General features: G+C 40.0%; 1 long non-coding RNA gene across 1 annotated transcript; it reads left to right on the top strand.

Annotated features, from left to right (window-relative positions):
• Window positions 1-1364: 1364 nt before the first annotated feature.
• Window positions 1365-6752, top strand: LOC128634201 (uncharacterized). The gene is made up of 3 exons (XR_008397489.1): window positions 1365-1877; window positions 5205-5397; window positions 6047-6752. It is a non-coding gene; the product is annotated as an uncharacterized LOC128634201 (long non-coding RNA).
• The last annotated feature ends 1812 nt before the right edge of the window (window positions 6753-8564 follow it).

Genomic DNA, 8564 nt, shown 5'->3' with positions numbered 1-8564 from the left:
CATTAATATTGATATTTGATTACAAGTTAAAATTAACAGAAAATGTAAGTGTACAAAAAGTGACTGGTAAGTTAAAAGCCTAATTAGACTGTTAGAAGGTTAGATTGTTAGCATAAGCTAAACATTAATAAGTCAGAACAGATAGTTATCATGTTTTCCAAATAATTATAAGTCTTAATAGTAATTAAAGTTTGAGTTTTTAAATTTTCGCACAGCGAAATGACACTTTTTTAAAATCTCTAAACCAGCGGTCGGGAACCTTTTTGGCTGAGAGAGCCATGAACGCCACATATTTTAAAATGTAATTCCGTGAGAGCCATACAATATGTTTAAAACTAAATACAAGTAAATGTGTGCATTTTATGTAAGACCAACACTTTTAAAGTACAATAAGTCTCTGAATTATTTTTAATAACGTTGTTGTGCTGTTGCTAACCAATGATGAATAAAGTACTTCTTGGCATTAATGCGACTTCTGGTGCTGCAGGGTTTTGCTGATGGCTTTGTAGTCTGGGTGATATGTGGTGAGGTTAAGCTTCATGCAGGCGTTGAGACTTCCATCCGTTAAACGTGATCGTAGGTTGATCTTAATGTTCTTTAGATGTGAGAAAGACTGCTCACATGCATGCGTAGAGGCAAACATTGTCAGTAGAGCAATACTCACACGCTGCAGTGTGTGCTATGTGACGGGAAGCGCGTTCCAAGTTTTGACAATCAGCTGGTCCGCGGGTTGAAGTTTTTTAATTTCTCCCCACTTGTGTTTGCTCGCCAACTCTGCTTGCTGTCGTGCAAGTCTTCCCAAATCTTCATCCAGTGACTTGAACTTATTCACCGACATGTCTGAGGCCTTCAGGTCAGCAGCTTGTAGCTCAGGATCTCTGACGGAGACACCGGGGCTGTAACTCAGGTCGGCCTGTCCACTGCACACTCGTGTGGATGGGTGATGAACTTAAAAAGACGAGTGCGCTCACGAAATTCTCCAAAGCGCGCTTTGAATGACTGCAGGAGATTACATGTGAAGCCCGCTAGCTGCTGAAGATCAAGATGTTGAGCAGGGTCACTTGCTGTGTATGCATCTTTAAACTCTCCCAGTTTTTCAAAGTGTAGTAAACGACCTGTTTCAATGTCGGCGATGAAGAGTTCTAGCTTGTTTTCAAATGCAAACACTGCTTGTTGAAGGGATAAGACTGTATTTCCAACGCCTTGCATTTTCACCGTTTCATCGATGCAATTTTATCATTGCATATTAGACACACTGCAGAAGCTGCTCTCTCCACAAAGGCGAATTCCTCTGTCCATTCCTGTCCAGTACGATACTCATCTTTTTTTTTCTTTTAGTCATCTTCTTCGATAAAAGGGTTTCTGCAATTAGCTAGCTGACTACTTGATTAAAAGGAGGGAAGTTTACTTCCTGACCTCACAACGACCCGTGTGCGTTACGCATTATCCAATAAAAATTTGGAGTTGTCCCGGAGGACAGCTGTGATTGGCTCCAGCCACCCGCAACCATGAACATGAGCGGTAGGAAATGAATGGATTGAAATACATGAGAATGTTTTATATTTTTAACGTTATTATTTTTTTTTTAATTAAAGATTTGTCTGCGAGCCAGATGCAGCCATCAAAAGAGCCACATCTGGCTCGCGAGCCATAGGTTCCCGACCCCTGCTCTAAACAGTAAAACGAAATCCGAAAGTCGGGTTATGGCGGAGTGTAGTTTTTTTGACTGCACTAATAGTTCGTAAACACCACACAGGAAGTAGGAAAAGAACTACATTTCCCATCTGCCCTGGCTGTCACAGGCTAATAGCACCAGCTGCTTTCCATTGCCCTAATGAGTGATTCTACTGCGGCAACGAGACCAAATACAACGAAAGGTAAGTTATTATTATAATTTTTTTTGCAGTTTGTAATTTTATTTCCGTGCTTTAAGACTTTATTTATAATTGAATCGCAATATTAAAGTAATTGTTATGCTAGCGGACTTTACTAGCCAGAGTTAGCACACACTTGAACCAATCCAGCACATTAGTAAGTACAATAAGTTAATAAAATGAAGTTAATATATTAAATAGGCTTTGGTGGTTGTCATGTCATGTGAATATTTAGTGTTACACCGACTTCTGTAACTAGCTTCACCATGTAACGGATAGTTCGGTTATAAATAGCAGAGTCAGGCTTCCTAAATAGTTATCGATCTGAGCGCTGGATTGAGTTTAAAGCCTCTGAAATCGAGGACAGGGTGGACAGTAGTCTGGACCGAGCCGAGCTCATTAGTTCCAGTTATTAGTTTGTTATGAATCTGTAAAGCGCTGGGCGGTGGTGTGATGTGTTCGATGTTGTAACTACAGCGCGCTCCTTTTATTCTGCGTCTCTAAACACCGCAGCTGAGCTGTGATCTGTGTGTAGAACAGGTTCTCACTCAGCAAAGTTATTAGCAAGCACGGATATGGTTATTTTCTTACTCAGAACATCACTAGGGACTGAAAATCTCAATATATAAACATTTTCTTTAGAGGTAAAATGGCACGAAGGTGGAAGAAGAATAATTATAACTAGACCAGTACATTTCCTGAAGAAAATGTGAGCGGTGCTTGCCGTGGTGAAATTGGGACAGGGCGCCAATACATTCAAGAGCCGCCCACGTAGGGTGCCAATACTTTCGAGAGCCGGACAGATAGGGTGCCAATACTTCTGAGAGCTGAACAGATCGTGTGCCAATACATTTTCGAGCTGAACGTGTACGGAGGCAAAACTTTTAGAGCTTTCTCTTTAGAGGGCCAATACTTTCGAAACTCAATGCAAGTCTATGGGAAATTTTCTGACTTTGAGCTTCCGTACCGGGAATTCCAGCATTCCGATTGCTTCCAAAAGTCATAGCACACATCTCCTCAATAAGCCGATCGATTTGGCACATCACCCGTCGATCTCTGAAAAACGGCGCGGGACTAGTTACGAGCTGAAAAAAAAGTGGAAGAAGGATAATAATTATAACTAGACCGGTACATTTCCTGAAGAAAATGTGAATGGTGCTTGCGTTGGCGAAACAGGGACAGGTGCCAATACTTCCGAGAGCCGACGGCGTAGGGCGCCAATACTTTCGAGAGCCGGACAGATATGGCACCAGCACTGTTAGAGCCTGCCGGGTAGTGCGCCAATACTTTTTAGAGCCGACCTTCAAGGGCTCCAGTACTTTTGAGAGCTGGCCATGCGGGGTGCCAATACTTTTGAGAGCGGGCCAGAAAGGGTGCCAATACTTCTGAGAGCCGAACAGATCGTGTGCCAATAAATTTTAGAGCCGAATGTGTACGGAGGCAAAATTTTTAGAGCTTTCTCCTTAGAGGGCCAATACTTTCGAAACTCAATGCAAGTCTATGGGAAATTTTCCAACTTTCAGCTTCCGTAGCAGGAATTCCAGCATTCCGATCGCTTATAAAAGTCATAGCACACATCTCCTCAATAAGCTGATCGATTCCACACCTCACCCGTCGATCTCCGACAAACGGTGCGGGACTAGTTACACTCCAAAAAAAAGTGGAAGAAGAAGAATAATTATTATAATAATAACTAGATCGGTACATTTTCTTCAGAAAATGTGAGTGGTGCTTGTGTGGCAAAATTCAGATTGGGCACCAATACTTTTGAGAGCCAACAGCGTAGGGCGCCAATACTTTCGAGAGTCGGACGAATAGGTTGCTAGGGGGGTTTAGCATGATGCTTGCATGTTTTAGCATCATGCTAGCATGTGTTAGCATCATGCTAGCATGTATGTGCTCATTTTCGCATCATGCTAGCACGTTTTAGCATCATGCTAGCATATTTTAGCATGTTTTAGCATCATGCTGGCATGTTTTAGCATCATGCTGGCATGTTTTAGCATCATGCTGGCATGTTGCTAGCATGTGTCAGCACTATACTGGCCGTGTAGGGTGCCAATACTTTTAAAGCTGGACAAATAGGGCGCAAATACTTTTGAATGCCGGACTCGTAGGGCACCAATACTTTCGAGAGCTGGATGCATCGGGCACTAATATATTCGAGAGGCGAAAGCGTAGGGTGCCAATACTTTCGCGTGCTGGACGCTAAGGGCGGCAATACTTTTGAGAGCCGACAGCGTAGGGCGCCAATACTTTCAAGAGCCAGACAGATGGGGCGCCAGCATTGTTAGAGCCAGCTGTGAAGTGCGCCAATACTTTTTAGAGCCAGCCGTCAAGGGCGCCAGTACTTTTGAGCGCCGGCCGTGCGGGGTGCCAATACTTTTGAGCGCCAGCCATGCGGGGTGCCAATACTTTTGAGCGCCAGCCATGCGGGGTGCCAATACTTTTGAGCGCCGGCCGGATAGGGTGCCAATAATTCTGAGAGCCGAACAGATCGTGTGCCAATCCTTTTTAGAGCCGAACGTGTACAGAGGCAAAACTTTTAGAGCTTTCTCCTTAGAGGGCCAATACTTTCGAAAGTCAATGCAAGTCTATGGGAAATTTTCAGAATTTGAGCTTCCGTAGCGGGAATTCCGGCATTCCGATCGCTTATAAAAGTCATAGCACACCTCTGCTCAATAAGCCGATCGATTCAACACCTCACCCGTCGATCTCCGACAAACGGTGCGGGACTAGTTACGCTCCAAAAAAAAGTGGACGAAGAATAATAATAACTGGAACGGTACATTTCCTGAAGAAAATGTGAGTGGTGCTTGCGTTGGCGAAACAGGGACGGGTGCCAATACTTCCGAGAGCCGACAGCGTAGGGCACCAATACTTTCCAGAGCCGGACAGATATGTCACCAGCATTGTTAGAGCCTGCCGTGTAGTGCGCCAATACATTTTAGAGCCGACTGTCAAGGGCGCCAGTACTTTTGAGAGCTGGCCGTGCGGGGTCCCATTACTTTTGAACGCCGGCCAGAGAGTAATAATAATAATAATTATTATTAAGTATGCAAGGGAACAATATTAGTGCTTTTGAAAGCACCACTAATAAAATGATCCATAGAATTAACCTGCATAAAAAATGACGATGTCTGCATAGTTTTTCTTCAAAGTGTACTTTCATTGTACTTGAAAATTGCAGTTGTAAAGTATTTGTCCACTTAAACATTTACATCTGACCGTTAACAATAAAAATTCTGTGCAGAGCTATCATATTTGTAGAATTTGATGTGGAATATTCGGTCACTGAATACTTCTCTCTTTCTCTCGTTGTGTATTAAGTATTGATGCTGCAAAAGAAGACGGATCTTTTGCTAGGCTGGTTAATGATGACCACAAGCACCCAAATGGCAGAATGCAGAAGACTGAAGTGGATGGAAGCCCACATCTTGGTCTGTTTGCTTTAACAGACTTTAAAGAAGGTGATGAAATTACCTACAATTACAGAGGAGGAGACTGGCCTTGGTGTAGCAAGGTATGCAGGGTATCTCCCTCTCTGTTTTCACAATTTAAAAATTATTAAAAGATAAACATTGTCTTATCCGGCAATGTCGCAATTCATTTTTGTTGCACAACTAATTTTGTGCTTGTGCATTAACAATAAAATTAGACATTATTGTTCATCTGATCTGCTTCAGGTATTTTACTGCCACGTTTAAGCATGAACTACAAAACATGTGTGTGTCTGAATGCACCGTAATTATCCCAAAGTCTTCCAAAGTATCCCATATCTAACCCTGAAATCACAAACTTAATTCCTATAGTGAAATAATTATTGTTTTTGTCGTATTGAACAGCATGTTTGCTTTCTGTTATATAATCTTGTCTGTTAATAGTTACCATACGGAGTCCCCACAAAGCATGTTTTATTCAGGTGTGTGTGATGGAGTCTTGTGATAGCTGAATAGATATGTGAATTTAGAACAGTGTCCCCATAGGTCACTTAAACCTGAACTGTGTTATTACTGTGAATTCGTTCTGAATGCATCATAATTATCCCAAAGTCTTCCAAAGTATCCCATATCTAACCCTGAAATCATAAACTTAATTCCTATAGTGAAATAATTATTGTTTTTGTCGTATTGAACAGCATATTTGCTTTCTGTTGCATATTCCTCTTTTAGATTTTCCAAATGTCTATTAAATATGCAGATTATGGAGGGGGACACTGCTGAGAGCAATGGCCAGGAGAAACAGCAGCCATCACCGTCTACACCTTTTCTGGATCATAAATATTAGAATTGTGTAGTTTGCTGGCACTTTTAATCCTGCCTTTCAATCACACCTCTCCATAAAGCTTCAGTGTGCTACCCATTTACATGTTTAGGCTGCCTGGAATCAAAATTAGCTACCTCAACATACATTATTAAGTTGTTACTGTCACTTTTTAGCTTAGTCAGTTAAGTGGATATAGAATTGTGTTTATGACATTTGGTTGTGTGTCTGTGTTTGGCTAGTATCTTTATTTTTCTCAATATGTTTAACTTTGAGCTGGCTATATGTAGTAAGCAGAAGTGTTATGTCAAACTTAAATGAGTCCAAGTTCATTCATGGCACATGTGAGCTTAGTGGTTGTGTACTTTAATGGGCAAATATTTGTTGTCTTTTACAGTAAAGAAGCTCAAGACTCAAGTTGTCTTTATAATGTTGAATAGACAGGGTTTTTTCATCTGACTGACAATTTTTCACTTGATTAGAGATCCAGACCAATAAACAAATCCTTCATGCAGCTAAAATATCAAAAGGATGAGTTTCTTTGTCATTTTGACTTGCCAAAATGACTGGGGATAGTGTTAATTTGTGATGCATGCCTGTGATAAATAAGTGAGGTTCAGTACAGCAAGCACCTCTACTTTCTATTCCACAAAAAAAATTGTATACTTTGGAGCAGGAAATGAAACGCTTCTTAGAATTATAGCCTCAAAACTAATAATAGCACTGGTAACACCTTCCTTAACAAGTTCCTAGGTTTCTCAAAAGGTTCCTCTGTTGGAAATAGAAAGCTCCAAAGAAATGTAGTCTGTTATCTATTACGTGCAGATATTGAAATTTGTGTAAGAGAGCTTTTTGAAACCAAACTTTCACTGATTGCATATTTCACAAATAAGGCTAAGAGTCCTTCGTATAAACAATTAAGAACAACTGTTCAATTTAATTTCATGAGAAGCTTAAACCTTCAAATAGAGAAAATACACATCATATCTGCTTTACAGACAGCCCTCTAAATTGGACATACTTAGTTTGTAATTTTGTATAAATAATTAGAGTTAAATTGACAACTTTGTTTTTTAAAACCATGTCCCCTTGTTGAACTACCTGATCTGTGTGTATGCAGATTAACTATGTAGTGATGTCCCCACTACAACATGAAAACCAGTTAATTTGCTGTGCATGCAAATTAGGTCCCCGTTAATGATGAGTTCTTGTTATGTCCACATTAGGTGTGAAAAAAACAAGCACAGAAATTTTGAGATTTAAATCCAGAATTTGAGATGATATGTGTTCTCAGGCTTAAATTATACATGCCTGATTTTTTTAACATCTGTAGGACCTCAGGAAAGTGGTGTCCCCACAATACATGGGTGGGACTACTGACCCCAGAATGTTATAATTACAAGAATGTCTGTGTGTGTGTCTGTGTGTGTGTGTGTGTGTGTGTGTGTGTGTGTGTGTGTGTGTGTGTGTGTGTTAAAGGTACAGGAGCAGTCTGGCTGTGCAGCTACAGTAAATGTTAATAATAATAATAATAATAATAATAATAATAGGACGTTATTTAAAAGCTCATACAGCTGATGTGATTTTTATTTAGTAGTTAATTTAACATGCTATGCTAACATGTAAATAATAAGATAATATTACCTGACGTACATTTTACACTCAATATTGTCTGTTTCTGTTCTATTTCACCAACAAAAATATTTCCAAACAAAGCCACAGCAGGTCCTGCTCCTTTTTCCTCCTAATTCCCTCATTTCTCCACGTTGGGATTAATAAAGTATTATTGTATCTCATCTTTTGTTCAAATGGGAGATTTCTTATTTATTTTATTTATTTTGTTTATTTTTAAATAGGAGACTTTTTAATACTTTTATTAAAAAATGGCTTCATGTTTCAATTATAATGAAGCATTTGTTCAAACAAAAATGTTTTCAGTCCTTTAAGGATCATTGTAACTGATGATGTTATTATTATTAATAATAATAATAATAATAATAATAATAATAATAATAATGCTGATGTGCTGTCATGTCCTCTGATTTCTGTGTGAGACAAACGCACTCATATTTCTGTTACATGGGAAACTTTAGGGTTAGGGTGCATACATACTCTGCTTTAAATAAACAGCAGGAGATTGAGCACCAGTGACTTGACACCTACAGCTGACAAAGCTGCAAGCAGGGGTCATACCTGCGCAAGAAAACCCCGCTGGATTTAGAGTCCGACGCCTCAAAGTGATTTAAGGAAACACTAGGCTATTCTACTGGAGCCGACGGACATGTTTGTCCGTGTTCGACCCTTCTTCAACAACAACTTTGCAGTCTCGTTTATATTCTCAGGTTTCTGCATGTGGACGCCCTCTTCAGTACGTTCACTTCAGTCAAGTAATTAGTAATTAAGTATTTACTAGTTTACATGAACACA

The sequence above is a fragment of the Ictalurus punctatus genome, chromosome 12 (assembly GCF_001660625.3).
Source record: "Ictalurus punctatus breed USDA103 chromosome 12, Coco_2.0, whole genome shotgun sequence".
Taxonomy (NCBI): Eukaryota; Metazoa; Chordata; class Actinopteri; order Siluriformes; family Ictaluridae; genus Ictalurus; species Ictalurus punctatus.
Note: the sequence above shows the minus strand (reverse complement) of the source record. Positions and strands in the feature narration are given on the sequence as shown.